General features: G+C 50.3%; 1 protein-coding gene across 4 annotated transcripts in view; it reads left to right on the top strand.

Annotated features, from left to right (window-relative positions):
- Positions 1–19,303, top strand: part of LOC141075519 (uncharacterized) — a 63,559-nt gene that overhangs the window by 8,842 nt on the left and 35,414 nt on the right. For 2 of the 4 annotated variants that reach the window (XM_073562600.1, XM_073562598.1), the window contains exon 1: positions 5,947–6,152. The exons of the other annotated variants lie outside the window; for them this stretch is intronic. The gene's annotated coding sequence lies outside the window, so the exon portion shown is untranslated. Of the gene's footprint in view, positions 1–5,946; positions 6,153–19,303 lie in introns of those variants that run through there. 4 annotated transcript variants of the gene reach the window in all.

The following is a 19,303-nucleotide window of genomic DNA, read 5'->3' as shown; positions in this document are numbered from 1 at the left end:
ACAACCCTTTACACCTGCGAGCAGTGCTGACCTGTCCCTTCAGTATACCGTTGTACTGTCCATGGCACAACCTGTGGAGCATCTAATCTCAGCACCATAGTATGGTCCATCCCTGTGTTACTCCTCCTGCAGATGTGACCCATCTTTGCTCAGACTCACACAACTGTACGATGCTGAAGTTGGTTTCTTATTCATCAGTTTCTTATTCAGCAATTATTTCTTTTCTTTTTTTTATAGGTTTTATAACAAAAAACAGGCATCAGAATAATAACGTACAATGCAGCGAGTTCTGCTGATGTGAATACACTTAAAAACAGCTACAAAAATTATTATTATTATACATTTATATAGCGCCATTTATTCCATGGCGCTTTACATGTGAAAAGGGGAATACATAGACAAGTACAATAAACATGAGCAATACAAGACACACACAAGTACAGAAGGAGAGAGGACCCTGCCTGCGAGGGCTCATAGTCTACAGGGGATGGGCGAGGATACACTAGGAAAGGATAGATCTGGTCTTGCGGCGGTTCAGTAGACTAAGGATCACTGCAGGTTGTAGGCTTGTCGGAAGAGGTGGGTCTTCAGGTTCATTTTGAAGGTTTCCATGGTAGGCGGGAGTCTGATGTATTGGGGTAGAGAGTTCCAGAGTATGGGGGAAGCACGTGAGAAGTCTTGTAGGCACAGATGGCTTTGTATGTCATAGTTAGGGTTTTGAACTGAAGCCTCTGGACGATAGGAAGCCAATGAAGGGCTTGGCAGAGACGAGAGGCTGGGGAATAACGGAGACAGGTGGATTAGTTGGACAGCAGAGTGCAGGATGGATTGGAGTGGTGCTAGAGGGGAGACCAGAGAGTAGGAGGTTGCAGTAGTCGAGGCGGGAGATGATAAGGGCGTGCACTAGCGTTTTTGTGGTTTCATGGTCAAGGAATGCACGGATCCGGGAAATATTTTTGAGTTTGAGACGGCAGGAGGAGGCAAGGGTTTGGATATGTGGCTTGAAAGTGAGGGCAGAGTCAAGGATCAACCCGAGGCACCGAGCATGCAGGACTGGGGAAAGTGAGAAGCCATTCACATTGATGGATAGGTCTGGTGGAGGGGTAGAGTGAGATAGCGGAAAGATGATGAATTCTGTTTTCTCCATGTTCAGTTTTAGAAAGCGAGCAAAGAAGAAAGCTGAAATAGCAGACAGACATTGTGGGATTTTGGTAAGTAAGGAGGTGAGGTCAGGTCCAGATAGGTAGATCTGCGTGTCATCGGCATAGAGATGATACTGCAACCCGTGGGATTCTATGAGCTGTCCCAGGCCGAAGGTGTAGATGGAGAAGAGTAGGGGTCCTAGAACTGAGCCCTGAGGAACACTGACAGGGGGCGAGGTGAGGAGGTGGTGTGGGAGAGGGAGACACTGAATGTTCGGTCTGTTAGATATGATGAGATCCAGGATAGGGCCAGGTCTGTGATGCCAAGAGATGAGAGAGTCTGTAGCAGGAGGGAATGGCCCACAGTGTCAAAGGCAGAAGACAGGTCCAGGAGAAGGAGGACAGAGTAGTGTTGCTCGCTCTTGGCGGTTAGTAGGTCATTGGTGACTTTAGCAAGGGCAGTTTCAGTTGAGTGCTGCAGTCGGAAGCCTGATTGTAAGCGGTCAAAGAGGGAACAGGCTCCGCTCTATACACCTCGTACACATGGCTCTACTCACCTTTTACACACACGGCTCCGCTCCATACACACACTGCTCCGTACCATACACCTCGTACACGTGGCTCCACACACCTCATAAACACACAGCTCCACTCCGTACACCTCGTACACACACGGCTCCACACACCTCGTACTACACACACGGCTCCACTCTGTACACACACGGCTCCGCTCTGCACACCCCATACACACACGGCTCCACTCTGTACACACACGGCTCCGCTCTGTACACCCCATACATACACATCTTCAATCCGTACACACACAGCTCCACTCCGCACACCCCATACACACGGCTCCTCTCTGCACACACAGCTCCGCTCTGCAGACCCCATACACACACATCTTCGCTCCATACACATCGTACACACACAGATCCGCTCTCCACACCCCATACACACACGGCCCCGCTCTGTACACACACGGCTCCGCTCTACACACCCCATACATACACATCTTCGCTCCGTACACACACAGCTCCACTCCGCACACCCCATACACACGGCTCCTCTCTGTACACACAGCTCCGCTCTGGAGATCCCATACACACACATCTTCGCTCCGTACACATCGTACACACACAGATCCGCTCTCCACACCCCATATACACACAGCTCCACTCTGTACACATCGTACACACACAGATCCGCTCTCCACACCCCATACACACACAGCTCCGCGCTGCACACCCCATACACCCATCTTCGACCCGTACACCTCGTACACACACAGCTCTGCTCTGCACACCCCATACACACACGGCTCCGCTCTGTACACACACAGCTCCGCTCTGTACACACACAGCTCTGCTCTGCAGACCCCATACACACATCTTCGCTCCGTACACCTCGTACACACACAGCTCCGCTCTGCGCACCCCATACACACACGGCTCCGCTCTGTACACACACAGCTCCGCTCTGTACACACACGGCTCCGCTCTGTACACACACGGCTCCGCTCTGTACACACCCCATTCATACATATCTTCGCTCCGTACACACACAGCTCCACTCCGCACACCCCATACACACGGCTCCTCTCTGTACACACAGCTCCGCTCTGCAGACCCCATACACACATCTTCGCTCCGTACACATTGTACACACACATCCGCTCTCCACACCCCATATACACACAGCTCCACTCTGTACACATCGTACACACACAGATCCGCTCTCCACATCCCATACACACACAGCTCCGCGCTGCACACCCCATACACCCATCTTCGACCCGTACACCTTGTACACACACAGCTCTGCTCTGCACACCCCATACACACACGGCTCCGCTCTGTACACACACAGCTCTGCTCTGCAGACCCCATACACACATCTTCGCTCCGTACACCTCGTACACACACAGCTCCGCTCTGCACACCCCATACACACACGGCTCCGCTCTGTACACACACAGCTCCGCTCTGTACACACACAGCTCTGCTCTGCAGACCCCATACACACATCTTCGCTCCGTACACCTCGTACACACACGGCTCCGCTCTGTACACACACAGCTCCGCTCTGTACACACACAGCTCCGCTCTGTACACACACAGCTCCGCTCTGTACAAACACAGCTCCACTCTGCACACTCCATACACACACGGCTCCGCTCTGTGCACACACGGCTCCGCTCTGTACACACACAGCTACGCCGTGTACACACACAGCTTATGCTCTGCAGACCCCATACACACACATCTTCGCTCCGTACACGTCGTACACACACGGCTCCGCTCTGTACACACACAGCTCCGCTCTGTACACACACAGCTTATGCTCTGCAGACCCCATACACACACATCTTCGCTCCGTACACCTTGTACACACACAGCTCCACTCTGCACACCCCATACACACACGGCCCCGCTCTGTACACACACGGCTCCGCTCTACACACCCCATACATACACATCTTCGCTCCGTACACACACAGCTCCACTCCGCACACCCCATACACACGGCTCCTCTCTGTACACACAGCTCCGCTCTGGAGATCCCATACACACACATCTTCGCTCCGTACACATCGTACACACACAGATCCGCTCTCCACACCCCATATACACACAGCTCCGCTCTGCAAACCCCATACACACACATCTTCACTCTGTACACCTCGTACACACACAGCTCTGCTACATTCACACTGTAAACCACTCCTGACCCCACACAGAAACTTTACCTCATCCAGCATCATGACAACCAGCTCCTGATCATGTGACCCCTGACTCCTCCCCTCCTGTGACCTCTTCACAGGTCCTGTGCGCACATAAAAGGACTTCATTGCAGGCTGCGGGGGTCTATCAGGGAGGGCAATAATGGGGGGCATGGCGGCTCAGTGCGGGACGCGGGGTCAAAAATGGGACTGTCCCTCGAGAATCGGAACGGTTGGGAGATAACATGATCTGACCTGCGGGCCCCTGACTCCCCCCTGGGCCCGGTCGCAGTGGCGACTGCTGCGACCGTGGTACTTACGCCCCTGGGTGTGATCGAGGCATGTTTGAGGGATGAGGGGAACACACCATTTGTAAGTGAGAGGTTGAAGAGGTGTGTTAGAGTAGGGATGAAGACTGTGGCGAGGTTAGGGATGAGGTGGGGCGGGAGTGGGTCAAGCGCGCAAGTGGTGAGGTGTGATCTTGATAGGAGGGTGGAGAGCTGTTCTTCTGTCATGGTGGAGAAGTTTGTTTTGGAGGACCAGGGCTGAGCAGCTAAGAGGGGCATTGGGAGCTGCGGGCCAAAGCTTTCTCTGATCGTATCAATCTTCTGCTTAAAGAAGAAGGCAAAGTCTTCAGCGGTAATGAGAGGAGAAGGAGGTGGTGCTGGGGGACAGAGTAGAGAATTGAAAGTGTTGAAACGCTGTTTAGGGTTGTGAAACAGGGAGGAGATGAGAAATAAGTTTGTTTTGCAGCAGTGAGCGTGGACTTGAAGCTGGTGAGGGACTGCTTGTATGCGGTTAAGTGCTTGGCAGAGCGGGATTTCTTCCATCTCTGGTCAGCAACCCTGGAAGCCCGTCTCAGTTCTTTGGTGATAAAACTGGCACAAAAATGGGCATCAAAGTGGGCACCGAAGGGCTTTAATGAAAGGGTTATATGACTTTGAGCCACTGATATAACACTGCAGACATATAGAACAGGGAGCCCCACATCAAACCCAGGTCTCTCCAGCCTGGCCCAAATGGGTTCTGGGGATCAGAACCGGCATCAAAGTAACTGATGTTTTTAAGGGGTTAAATTACTTTGGACCACTGATCTCACACTAAAATCACACAGATCTTGATCCCCCGCATCAAACCCAGGTCCTTACAGCCTGGCCCAAATGGGAAAATTGGCTGTTTGCCCACTTTGATGCCAATTCTGAAGCCCAGAATCCATTTGGGCCAGGCTGGAGGGAACTGGGTTTGATGCGGGGCATCACTATCTGTGTATTCATAGTGTGACATCAGCGGCCCAAAGTCATTTAACCCTTTAAAAACATCAGTTAATTATTCAAATCTGTGAAAATTGGGTATATGTCTGCAGTGTGATGTCAGTGGCCCAAAGTCATTTAACCCTTTCATTAATGCTCTTTGGTGCCCACTTTTATAGTTTTTGTAGCTGTTTTTATGTGTATTCACATCAGGGCTCCTTGCTGCATTGTATGTTATTATTGTGATTATTTTTTGTTGCTAAATCTACAAAAACAGAAAAGAAAAAATTCCCGAATAAGAAACTGATGAATAAGGCTATGTGCACACGCTGCGGATTTGGCCTCTGTGGATCCGCAGCAATTCTGCAGACAGTGTACAGTACCATGTAAGTCTATGGGATTTACAATCCGCTGTGCACATGCTGCGGTTTTTTCACTGCGGAAAAGCTGCGGTTTTAAATCCGCAGAAAGAATTGACATGTCAATTCTTTCTGCGAATTCCGCTGTGGTTTGCCACCTATTCCATTGTCCAGGTGTCAAACCGCAGGTCACTTTATCTGCGGTTTTACCTGCGGATCTGCACGGAAAAATCCGCTGGTGAATCCGCAGCGTGTGCACATAGCCTTAGAAACCACCTTCAGCCTCCTCACCACCGTTTCTTACAGATTAATAGTAATTACTACAAGTACTCGCAGAGGCCATCTGCAGAGCACAGTTTGCTATGTGCACATTTTCACAACACTCATTCCAGGTTACACCATTTCCCCTCACACAGTGACTCCGATAATGATTGTGCAGCAGCACAGGACGAGCCCGTTACCGCATGATTCGCTGCAGCGGGGACGGCAGACAGCAGCCGGTAGTATGCCGCCACCGTGTGGCAGGAGTGGCGCACCGCATGGCTTTCACTTTCATTTCTGCAGAATGGACTTTCTGCCCTACCTGTAACGTCCGCGCGTTTCCCAGACGAGTCTGCACCTCATAACCGACAAGAAGGACGCCGACAGGACTGCCGTGACCGTCCACTGCTCCGGGAGGGTAAGCGGCTCCCCAGGCCTCACGTTTTCGCGCTTCTATAGTTCACTCTCTGCCCCATCCACCATAATACGGAAATGCAACGCAAATATTAGCGCTCTGCAGCCAGCTGTGGGACTACAACTCCCAGCAGCTGCTTCAGGAACTACTGTGCTGCTTCTGCCGCCCGCCATGCAGCGTAGCCGCACTACCAGTGCCATCCCCAGAGGTTTCCATTGCCCTCCGGTACTGTTGGGGGCACTACCAGACCTTTACCACCCGGATACAGGGTTGTTTTCCTATATATTTCTTCCCAGTGGACTACCCCCTAGCACGCTGCGGCTTCTGCTGTGGATCCGCAGCGGTTTTGGCCCTGTGGACTGCTGCGGTGTACAGTACCATTATAATCAATGGAAAACAAAAACCGCAGTGCACACTGCAGAATTTACCACGCGGATTTGCTGCGGTTTCAAATCCGCAGCATGTCACTTCTTTGTGCGGAATCCGCAGCGGTTTTACCTACTCCACTCCATTGTAGAGGTGATAAACCACAGGGGAAAACCGCAGGTTAATTTTGCAAAATCCGCACTGAAAATTCCGCAGCACAATCTGCAGCGTGTGCACATGCGGATTCTGCTGCAGATTGATCCGTGCGGATTTTGCAAAATTAACCTGCGGTTTATCACCTCTACAATGGAGGAGAAGGTAAAACCGCAGTGGAATCCACAGAAAGAATTGACATGTCAATTCTTTCTGCGTATTGGAAACCGCAGCAAATTAGCGCGGAAAATTCCGCACCATCTGCACAGCGGTTTCCATTTCCCATAGGATATTATGGTACTGTACACCACAGCAGAAACTGCGGCGGATCCGCAGGACCAAAACCGCTGTGGATCCGCAGCGTGTGCACACACCCTTAGGCTACGTGCACACGCTGCGGATTGGGGTGTGGATTTGGCAGCGCGGATTTTGTAAAATCCGCAGGTAAATCTGCAGGTCAAAAGACCTGCATATTGGCCTGCAGTTCTGCCCTGTGGTTTTTCATCTCCACAGTGGAGTTGATGGTAAACCGCAGCGGAATCCGCAGAAAGAATTGACATGTCAGTTCTTTCTGCGGTTTAGAAACCGCAGGAAAACCGCACGGAAAAATCTGCACCGTCTGCACTGTGGTTTTTAATATCCATAGGATATTATGATACTGTACACCGCAGCAGAAACTGCTGCTGATCCGCAGCGGCCAAATCCTCTGCAGAACCGCAGCAGGATCGGCAGCGTGTGCACACACCCTTATAATGAGCTGATGTAGGGGGCACCATTAATCGACCACTGTAACTAGCTGTCTGTCAAGTCCTTATTGCCCCTACTATGTCACAATAGGGATATTGGGAATTACACTGTACTTATTACATGAGTGCATGTTTGTAAAATGCCCAGATGAGCTGCACTCCCTTTATGGCTGACCACATGAGCCAGAGAGAGCTGCGTCCCCTTTATGGCTGCCCCCATGAGCCAGGGAGATGCGTCCCCTTTATGGCTGATCACATGAGCTAGAGAGAGCTGCGTCCCCTTTATGGCTGCCCCCATGAGCCAGGGAGATGCGTCCCCTTAATGGCTGCCCACATGAGCCAGGGAGATGCGTCCCCTTTATGGCTGCCCACATGAGCCAGGGAGAGCTGCGTCCCCTTTATGGCTGCCCACATGAGCCAGAGAGAGCTCCGTCCCCTTTATGGCTGCCCAAATGAGCCAGGGAGAGCTCCGTCCCCTTTATGGCTGCCCACATGAGCCAGGGAGAGCTCCGTCCCCTTTATGGCTGCCCACATGAGCCAGAGAGATGCGTCCCCTTTATGGCTGCCCACATGAGCCAGGGAGCTGCGTCCCCTTTATGGCTGTCCACATGAGCCAGAGAGAGCTGCGCCCCCTTTATGGCTGCCCACATGAGCCAGGGAGATGCGTCCCCTTTATGGCTGCCCACATGAGCCAGGGAGAGCTGCACCCGCTTTATGGCTGCCCACATGAGCCAGGGAGAGCTGCACCCCCTTTATGGCTGCCCACATGAGCCAGGGAGAGCTGCACCCCCTTTATGGCTGCCCACATGAGCCAGGGAGAGCTGCACCCCCTTTATGTCTGCCCACATAAGCTAGGATGAGCTACACCCCCTTTATGGCTGCCCACATAAGCCAGGACGAACTGCGCCCTCTTTATGGATGCCCATGTGAACCAGGGAGAGCTGCGGCCCCTTTATGGCTGCCTACAAAAGCAAAGAAGAGCTGCACCCCCTTTATGGCTGACCACGTGAGCCAGGGAGAGCTGCACCCCCTTTATGGCTGCCCACATGAGCCAGGGAGAGCTGCACCCCCTTTATGGCTGCCCACATGAGCCAGGGAGAGCTGCACCCCCTTTATGGCTGCCCACATGAGCCAGGGAGAGCTGCACCCCCTTTATGGCTGCCCACATGAGCCAGGGAGAGCTGCACCCCCTTTATGGCTGCCCACATGAGCCAGGGAGAGCTGCACCCCCTTTATGGCTGCCCACATGAGCCAGGGAGAGCTGCACCCCCTTTATGGCTGCCCACATGAGCCAGGTAGAGCTGCATCCCCTTTATGGCTGCCCACATAAGCTAGGATGAGCTGCACCCCCTTTATGGCTGCCCACATAAGCCAGGACGAGCTGCGCCCTCTTTATGGATGCCCATGTGAACCAGGGAGAGCTGCGGCCCCTTTATGGCTGCCTACAAAAGCAAAGAAGAGCTGCACCCCCTTTATGGCTGACCACGTGAGCCAGGGAGAGCTGCACCCCCTTTATGGCTGCCCACATGAGCCAGGGAGAGCTGCACCCCCTTTATGGCTGCCAACATGAGCCAGGGAGAGCTGCACCCCCTTTATGGCTGCCCACATGAGCCAGGGAGAGCTGCACCCCCTATATGGCTGCCCACATGAGCCAGGGAGAGCTGCACCCCCTATATGGCTGCCCACATGAGCCAGGGAGAGCTGCACCCCCTTTATGGCTGCCCACATGAGCCAGGGAGAGCTGCACCCCTTTATGGCTGCCCACATGAGCCATGGAGAGCTGCACCCACTTTATGGCTGATCACATGAGGCAGGGAGAGCTGCACCCCCTTTATGGCTGCCCACATGAGGCAGGACGAGCTGCGCCCACTTTATGGCTGCCCACATGAGCCAGGGAGAGCTGCACCCCCTTTATGGCTGCCCACATGAGCCAGGGAGGGCTGCGCCCCCTTTATGGCTGCCCACATGAGCCAGGGAGAGCTGCACTCCCTTTATGGCTGCCCACATGAGCCAGGGAGAGCTGCACCCCCTTTATGGCTGCCCACATGAGGCAGGGAGAGCTGCACCCCCTTTATGGCTGCCCACATGAGGCAGGGAGAGCTGCACCCCCTTTATGGCTGCCCACATGAGGCAGGACGAGCTGCGCCCACTTTATGGCTGCCCACATGAGCCAGGGAGAGCTGCACCCCCTTTATGGCTGCCAACATGAGCCAGGGAGAGCTGCGCCCCCTTTATGGCTGCCCACATGAGCCAGGGAGAGCTGCATCCCCTTTATGGCTGCCCACATGAGCCAGGGAGAGCTGCACCCCCTTTATGGCTGCCCACATGAGCCAGGGAGAGCTGCGCCCCCTTTATGGCTGCCCACATGAGCCAGGGAGAGCTGCGCCCCCTTTATGGCTGCCCACATGAGCCAGGGAGAGCTGCACCCCCTTTATGGCTGCCCACATGAGCCAGGGAGAGCTGCACGCACTTTATGGCTGATCACATGAGGCAGGGAGAGCTGCACCCCCTTTATGGCTGCCCACATGAGCCAGGGAGAGCTGCGCCCCCTTTATGGCTGCCCTCATTAGCCAGGGAGAGCTGCACCCCCTTTATGGCTGCCCACATGAGCCAGGGAGAGCTGCACCCACTTTATGGCTGATCACATGAGGCAGGGAGAGCTGCACCCCCTTTATGGCTGCCCACATGAGCCAGGGAGAGCTGCACCCCCTTTATGGCTGCCCACATAAGCCAGGGAGAGCTGCACCCCCTTTATGGCTGCCCACATGGGCCAGGGAGAGCTGCACCCCCTTTATGGCTGCCCACATGAGCCAGGGAGAGCTGCACCCCCTTTATGGCTGCCCACATGAGCCAGGGAGAGCTGCACCCCCTTTATGGCTGCCCACATAAGCCAGGGAGAGCTGCACCCCCTTTATGGCTGCCCACATGAGCCAGGGAGAGCTGCACCCCCTTTATGGCTGCCCACATGAGCCAGGGAGAGCTGCACCCCCTTTATGGCTGCCCACATGAGCCAGGGAGAGCTGCACCCCCTTTATGGCTGCCCACATGAGCCAGGGAGAGCTGCACCCCCTTTATGGCTGCCCACATGAGCCAGGGAGAGCTGCACCCCCTTTATGGCTGCCCACATGAGCCAGGGAGAGCTTCACCCCCTTTATGGCTGCCCACATGAGCCAGGGAGAGCTGCACCCCCTTTATGGCTGCCCACATGAGCCAGGTAGAGCTGCATCCCCTTTATGGCTGCCCACATAAGCTAGGATGAGCTGCACCCCCTTTATGGCTGCCCACATAAGCCAGGACGAGCTGCGCCCTCTTTATGGATGCCCATGTGAACCAGGGAGAGCTGCGGCCCCTTTATGGCTGCCTACAAAAGCAAAGAAGAGCTGCACCCCTTTATGGCTGACCACGTGAGCCAAGGAGAGCTGCACCCCCTTTATGGCTCCCCACATGAGCCAGGGAGAGCTGCACCCCCTTTATGGCTGCCAACATGAGCCAGGGAGAGCTGCGCCCCCTTTATGGCTGCCAACATGAGCCAGGGAGAGCTGCGCCCCCTTTATGGCTGCCAACATGAGCCAGGGAGAGCTGCACCCCCTTTATGGCTGCCCACATGAGCCAGGGAGAGCTGCACCCCCTATATGGCTGCCCACATGAGCCAGGGAGAGCTGCACCCCCTATATGGCTGCCCACATGAGCCAGGGAGAGCTGCAGCCCCTATATGGCTGCCCACATGAGCCAGGGAGAGCTGCACCCCTTTATGGCTGCCCACATGAGCCAGGGAGAGCTGCACCCACTTTATGGCTGATCACATGAGGCAGGGAGAGCTGCACCCCCTTTATGGCTGCCCACATGAGGCAGGACGAGCTGCGCCCACTTTATGGCTGCCCACATGAGCCAGGGAGAGCTGCGCCCCCTTTATGGCTGCCAACATGAGCCAGGGAGAGCTGCGCCCCCTTTATGGCTGCCCACATGAGCCAGGGAGGGCTGCGCCCCCTTTATGGCTGCCCACATGAGCCAGGGAGAGCTGCACCCCCTTTATGGCTGCCCACATGAGCCAGGGAGAGCTGCGCCCCCTTTATGGCTGCCCACATGAGCCAGGGAGAGCTGCGCCCCCTTTATGGCTGCCCACATGAGCCAGGGAGAGCTGCGCCCCCTTTATGGCTGCCCACATGAGCCAGGGAGAGCTGCGCCCCCTTTATGGCTGCCCACATGAGCCAGGGAGAGCTGCGCCCCCTTTATGGCTGCCCACATGAGCCAGGGAGAGCTGCGCCCCCTTTATGGCTGCCCACATGAGCCAGGGAGAGCTGCGCCCCCTTTATGGCTGCCCACATGAGCCAGGGAGAGCTGCGCCCCCTTTATGGCTGCCCACATGAGCCAGGGAGAGCTGCACCCACTTTATGGCTGATCACATGAGGCAGGGAGAGCTGCACCCCCTTTATGGCTGCCCACATGAGGCAGGACGAGCTGCGCCCACTTTATGGCTGACCACATGAGCCAGGACCAGCAGCACCCCCTTTATGCGCTAAAAAATTCATACTGATAAGGATTGTGCACACCAGAGAAATTTGTCAAATAGTCGGATAATATGGTGTCCCACTGTGTGGACCTTCAGCTGTGGCCTGTGCACCCAACACAGAGCATTCAGTTCTCTTGTCAGTCACAGCGCCACCACAGGGTAAATCAAGCATTACGCTGGTGGCAACAGAAGCAGACACACAGAGAAAAGGGCTCCTGTACCAGAATAATATATGCACAATTCAACATAATTCCTCCTGCTTTGGTGGTGGAAGTGGCCCCCTTACCCCAGTGCCGTTGCACCAATGGTATGTCAGCCCCTGGGTGGTGGTCAGTGTGAAGAGCGGACAGTTGGTCATTCAGAGAGAGAATGAGACTTTCTTTGCAGCCACAACTTTCTTTTGGCTGTTAGATGGAGGTCCTGAAAGGAGACCCCAAATTTTTTTAGAATTGTATAATATATATGAAAATGGGATTCCTAAACAAGGCTTTACCTTAGTGTATTACTTTTACCATGTTCTGCCTGCAAAAGAATAAAGGAAGAAAAGTTTGTAATCTAATCATCAAATAAGATGCTGATCTTCTGGACCGCAAATAGTCTCAAAGAATGGGGGGTGATTTATTATGGGGGAGCTGTGGGTGTAATGTGTGATCAGGATTTTAGAGGGCAGCCATGGGTGTTACACCATCCTCTACAGGATGGACAATGATGGGGGTGATCACCGTGCCCCCTTATTTTGTATTCTGGTGGCACGTCGTAGTAGATGGCGCTCGGCCTGTGCAGCTAAAATAACAGGAGGAAGAACTGAAACAGGAACTGTCTGTGGTTTGTAAGTGCAGGGTTGTTTACATGCTTAGGATGGCGTGGCGTTGGTATCTAGCACTGTAATGCCGCTGTTCATTGTATACTACGCTCATGTTATTTGCTTTCTCCTGATGCTAACTACTAGAATATTCCTGAAATATTGGGAGTTTTTCATCCTACTTTGAGTCTCCACTATTAATCGTTCAGTGTATGTTGCCAGCTATAAATCTGCTACCATCTACCTCCCATAACCACCTACCAATAGAATGCTAATGAGGGTGATTAGATTGTGTGTTGGTCTCTAGCTGAGTGATATTGATCAGTCCATAATGTTGTTCTAGGTCTTGGCCCGCTGGCAGACCTCGCTGATGGTACGGTAAATTGGGGCACTACGTGGGCATTGGTAATGACAGAATGGTAAATAGCGGCACTGTAGTGGCACTAATACAGCCACTGTGGTGGAATTGTAATTCTAGCCCTTGTGGCTTCACTGAAAATAAGGGTCACTATGATGGCATCCGGTAATAGGAACAATCTGTGGTCTTGTTATACAAGGACATTAGGGGTGCTGTAAGCAGTTTGGGATCTTGGAGGACCAGTTTCCTGAAAATGCTGTTATTTTATTGCGGGAGGTATTCAGAGCTTTCCCTGATATTTCAGTAGATCTCAATGACCCCAAGTTTGCCTACCTAGACCATGCTGAGTTTCTGAGGAAGCCTCTGATGGGAAAAAAAACGTCACATCGGCCCTAATGAGAGATTCTTGGGGTACAGCACGCTGGATATTTGTCAGCTTTGTGCATTAGTGTGATGACAGAAAAGTGACAACTACGCCAAGAACATTTCAGGCTCGAAAAAAAAAAACATTCTCATTATAGTGGCCCCTACTATAGAGTCATATGGACACTAGGACAATAATTTAACACATGCAGTACAATCGGTAGGACAAGTTTTCTGTATCTTTCACCATATACAGTGGGGAAAAAAAGTATTTAGTCAGTCAGCAATAGTGCAAGTTCCACCACTTAAAAAGATGAGAGGCGTCTGTAATTTACATCATAGGTAGACCTCAACTATGGGAGACAAAGTGAGAAAAAAAAATCCAGAAAATCACATTGTCTGTTTTTTTTTTCATTTTATTTGCATATTATGTTGGAAAATAAGTATTTGGTCAGAAACAAAATTTCATCTCAATACTTTGTGATATATCCTTTGTTGGCAATGACAGAGGTCAAACGTTTTCTGTAAGTCTTCACAAGGTTGCCACACACTGTTGTTGGTATGTTGGCCCATTCCTCCATGCAGATCTCCTCTAGAGCAGTGATGTTTTTGGCTTTTCGCTTGGCAACACGGACTTTCAACTCCCTCCAAAGGTTTTCTATAGGGTTGAGATCTGGAGACTGGCTAGGCCACTCCAGGACCTTGAAATGCTTCTTACGAAGCCACTACTTCATTGCCCTGGCGGTGTGCTTTGGATCATTGTCATGTTGAAAGACCCAGCCACGTTTCATCTTCAATGCCCTTGCTGATGGAAGGAGGTTTGCACTCAAAATCTCACGATACATGGCCCCATTCATTCTTTCATGTACCCGGATCAGTCGTCCTGGCCCCTTTGCAGAGAAACAGCCCCAAAGCATGATGTTTCCACCACCATGCTTTACAGTAGGTATGGTGTTTGATGGATGCAACTCAGTATTCTTTTTCCTCCAAACACGACAAGTTGTGTTTCTACCAAACAGTTCCAGTTTGGTTTCATCAAACCATAGGACATTCTCCCAAAACTCCTCTGGATCATCCAAATGCTCTCTAGCAAACTTCAGACGGGCCCGGACATGTACAGGCTTAAGCAGTGGGACACGTCTGGCACTGCAGGATCTGAGTCCATGGTGGCGTAGTGTGTTACTTATGGTAGGCCTTGTTACATTGGTCCCAGCTCTCTGCAGTTCATTCACTAGGTCCCCCCACGTGGTTCTGGGATTTTTGCTCGCTGTTCTTGTGATCATTCTGACCCCACGGGGTGGGATTTTGCGTGGAGCACCAGATCGAGGGAGATTATCAGTGGTCTTGTATGTCTTCCATTTTCTAATTATTGCTCCCACAGTTGATTTCTTCACTCCAAGCTGGTTGGCTATTGCAGATTCAGTCTTCCCAGCCTGGTGCAGGGCTACAATTTTGTTTCTGGTGTCCTTTGACAGCTCTTTGGTCTTCACCATAGTGGAGTTTGGAGTCAGACTGTTTGAGGGTGTGCACAGGTGTCTTTTTATACTGATAACAAGTTTAAACAGGTGCCATTACTACAGGTAATGAGTGGAGGAAAGAGGAGACTCTTAAAGAAGAAGTTACAGGTCTGTGAGAGCCAGAAATCTTGATTGCTTGTTTCTGACCAAATACTTATTTTCCACCATAATATGCAAATAAAATGAAAAAAAAAACAGACAATGTGATTTTCTGGATTTTTTTTTCTCAGTTTGTCTCCCATAGTTGAGGTCTACCTATGATGTAAATTACAGACGCCTCTCATCTTTTTAAGTGGTGGAACTTGCACTATTGCTGACTGACTAAATACTTTTTTTCCCCACTGTATGTAGTGAGGCACTCATCTATCAAAGCACTGTCCGAAAATATTCTGACCTCACCACAAAAGCTAGTGTCCCTTCATAGCTACTGTGTAAAATAGTAGATGGTTGTAGCTGTGTCCCTTGACCTTCCCATGAGAGGGAGCTAAGGTAGCCAGGTGCACCTTGGATGGCAGTTATCTATTCCTCCTGATGCTGCCATAGTCATGTACGCTTGGCCAAGTGAGTACGTGTTCTCAATAAGGAGAAGGGACACACTTGCTCCCTTATCTCACATGAGAACAGAAAGATAACAATGCAATCTTTCTTTCTCCATCATCTGTTAGTGAATCAGGAAGCCCCCATACACATAGAGTTGCCCCCCACTCCCTGTTTTACATGACTGTGCTCTAATGTATATGGCCACCAGAAGGTAGAAATACCGTACGTGTTTTTGTATGTCATAGTTTGCTGTTTCCTCCATTTCAGCACTATAGACATAAGGACAGGTAATGCTTCAGTTAACCCCTTAATGTCCAATGACGTGCACAGTCCGTCATCAGACAGCTCCGAACAGTACCATAGACCTGAACCTAGTTGACCATGTAAATATGCCAGGATAATCCAGTCGACGGAGGGAGTTAAGGTAGTCCTGAATGTGTCCACTATGAGACGAGGCGAAGGGCCAGCTGTAACACACATATGACGGACACTTATCTCCCATGAGTACAGACTTTTCTTTGACATTTCTTCTGACCTAGATGGTCACCCGGTTTCACCACTTTTGTTGGTCTAATGTGTGTGTGGACACCCTCCAGATGCTTTCTTGTGGTTGGATGTCAATGTGGGATCTCTGAAATGGAGCTGGATGAGAGACTTCTCCTAGAGACCGTTTTCCAAGTACTTTTCAGATACCATTATGAAAACATACCTATGCTATGCTTGTTTTGCTAATTGCCGATTCTATTCCTGTAGTCCACTGTGAGTTCTGATAGTAGTATATGTACCTGCAGTATTGTACATACAAACTATTCATTTAAGGGTGGTCAGGTTGGTAATAGCCCAAATTCTCTTAAGTTAAGAGGAATGTGTGAATGTTCTAGTTTGAATGGTTTCTGGTTTTATGAAGGGGAATCTTCCAGAGAGGTTTTCTCGACTATGCAAGAAATATAAGAGATAAGCAATTCAGAGGGGGAAAAATTAGGTTTTAGGGATTATTTTATTTTTTTCTATATAATTACTCCTGCTCTAAAATGATGTACTACTTAATATAATGCATATAGTAATTAAAGTGATAGCCTGGAATGTCAGGGGCTTGGGAGAAGCGGTCAAGAGATGTGCTGTTTTCTCTTGGATCCAACAATTTCAGCCTGGTATATTGGTATTTCCAAAATTCATGTGACCCACCCGGGAGAGACTCCCGATTTCTAAGGAGGTCGTAGGTGAGTCCCGAGCACCATTCAGGTTTTTTCTGCTCATGCCTGGGGAGTAAGCATTTTAGTGCATAGATTGATTACATTTATCTGTTCCTCTTCTAAAATAGATACTGATGGAAGATTTCTATGTCTTTCTTGTACCATATACAATATTAACTTTATTATAGCAGCGCTGTGTATTCCATCCCATTACTCAGCGGAAATCCTTAAAAGGATTACTTCTTGTATAGATTCCCTTCCAGAGACACCAGTTCTTATAGTAGGGGATATTAACACCTACCTCCACCCTTTGTGGGAAAAATTTCATACAGGAAATATTTCTCAAAATGTGCAATGTACAGTACAGACCAAACGTTTGGACACACCTTTTCATTCAAAGTGTTTTCTTTATTTTCATGACTATGAAAACTGTAGATTCACTCTGAAGACATCAAAACTATGAATTAACACATGTGGAATTATATAATTAACAAAAAAGTGTGAAACAACTGAAAATATGTCTTATATTCTAGGTTCTTCAACATAGCGACCTTTTGCTTTGATTACTGCTTTGCACACTCTTGGCATTCTCTTGATGAGCTTCAAGAGGTAGTCACCGGAAATGGTTTTCACTTCACAGGTGTGCCCTGTTAGGTTTAATAAGTGGGATTTCTTGCCTTATAAATGGGGTTGGAACCAGGGCTGTGGAGTTGGAGTCGGAAGTCGGAGTTAGTTTTGGTTGGAGTCGGAGTCGGTAGAAATGTACCGACTCCGACTCCAGCTTTAAAAAAAAATGTATTAATATTTCATAATTGAACTTTCATATGAATTTTATAAATGTTACTCAAATATATATGTTCTATCAAACTATGAACAACAGTGATAAGCAGTTCTGCTGGAGATAGAGACATTTCTTACTTCTTGTGTGTCACTGTTCTCCACTGCCCTTATCTAATCTTATACTTGGTTAACCTCATGCTGCCCCAACCCCCCTACTTACAATGTATGAAACTGAAAGTGAAAATGTGTTGCAAATTCTTAGTAGTAAAGCTCCTCCTCTAGACTAGATCATACTAGGTGTGCGTCTTTCAAGCATCTCACAGCTGCCTGCTACTCAGAAGAGGAAGACTGTAAGAAGTATTATCCTTTCAACAAACTTTGCATCAGTTAACTGTGAGTACATGAGGAATAATAACAGTATTACTGACCACTATATCAGTTGTACGACCTGGCAATAATTTTGTACAATTGTTTTTAGGAAAAACAATTGTCATTTGGATTGTGAATGCAGAATTAAAAACCTGAGTGTCAAAGAAGCATCACATTAAATCAGCTGTATTTGAACATTTCACCATCACTCAAGATAGAAAACATTATGTCTGTCAGTGTATGACAAATGATCCAGACGAAAACAAATGCTGTGAAGCCAAGATGAGTGCATATTCAGGCAAAGATAAAAATGCTCCTACCAGAGCTTCTAATCTAAAGAGACATTTACAGCGCTTTCATCCAGAAGTACTGAAAGCAGTGGATGAGAAAGACTGCATCCAAACCAATGAACCAGTGCCCAGCTCTTCCAGCCAAACAAAGGAGCAGAGAACTTTGCAGCCATCAGTTGCAAAATATTTTGTCAGTGACAAAGTTACTGTGACAGTGACAGTAGATACATTTAAAAAACAGATCATAGAGCTTGTTGTAAAGGATAGTGTGCCTATTTCATTATTTTCACGACCAGCTTTTATGTGTCTGAATGGGGAAATGGCCCGCAAGCTTGGTGTTTCTCTGGAGAGAGAGAGTATTAGAAAATTAGTAATCGAACTAATGCACACTCTTGGTATTCTCTTGATGAGCTTCAAGAGATAGTCACCGGAAATGGTCTTCCAACAGTCTTGAAGGAGTTCCCAGAGATGCTTAGCACTTGTTGGCCCTTTTGCCTTCACTCTGCGGTCCAGCTCACCCCAAACCATCTCGATTGGGTTCAGGTCTGGTGACTGTGGAGGCCAGGTCATCTGGCCGTACCGTACCCTCTGGTAAGTATAATCTAACGTGTTTTTCTTATCTTTCAGGTTACATCAGGGTGACAGGGTGACAGATTCCCTTTAATGTGCAGACTCACCATTTTAACCCCTTTCTGCCATATGACGTACTATCCCGTCCATGTGCCCTGGGACTTAATTCCCAGGGACGGGATAGTACGTCATAGCGATCAGCGGCGCCCACGTGGTGAGCGCCGCTGATCGCGGCCGGGTGTCAGCTGATTATCACAGCTGACACCCGGCACAATGTGTCAAGGGCGGTCACGGACCGCCCCCGACACGTTAACCCCTTGTACACCGCGATCAAACACGATCGCGGTGTACCGGGGGTTAAAGGGAAGCATCGGCAGGGAGGGGGCTCCCTCCGTGCTTCCCTGAGCCCCCCACAGCAGCGCAATGTGCAGCGCTGCTGCTGGGGGCTCTTTCCCTACAGGGCCCCGGATCCAAGATGACGACAGGGACCTTCGGGGGCCTGTAGGGAGCTGGCTTCCTCAGTGCCTGCAAAGCGCAGGCATGAAGAAGTCTGCGTCTATGCCTGTGACAGATCGCTGATCTGTCACAGTGATCTGT

Source organism: Dendrobates tinctorius, unplaced genomic scaffold (assembly GCF_039654945.1).
Source record: "Dendrobates tinctorius isolate UK_male_01 unplaced genomic scaffold, ASM3965494v1 ptg000360l, whole genome shotgun sequence".
NCBI lineage: Eukaryota > Metazoa > Chordata > Amphibia > Anura > Dendrobatidae > Dendrobates > Dendrobates tinctorius.
Note: the sequence above shows the minus strand (reverse complement) of the source record. Positions and strands in the feature narration are given on the sequence as shown.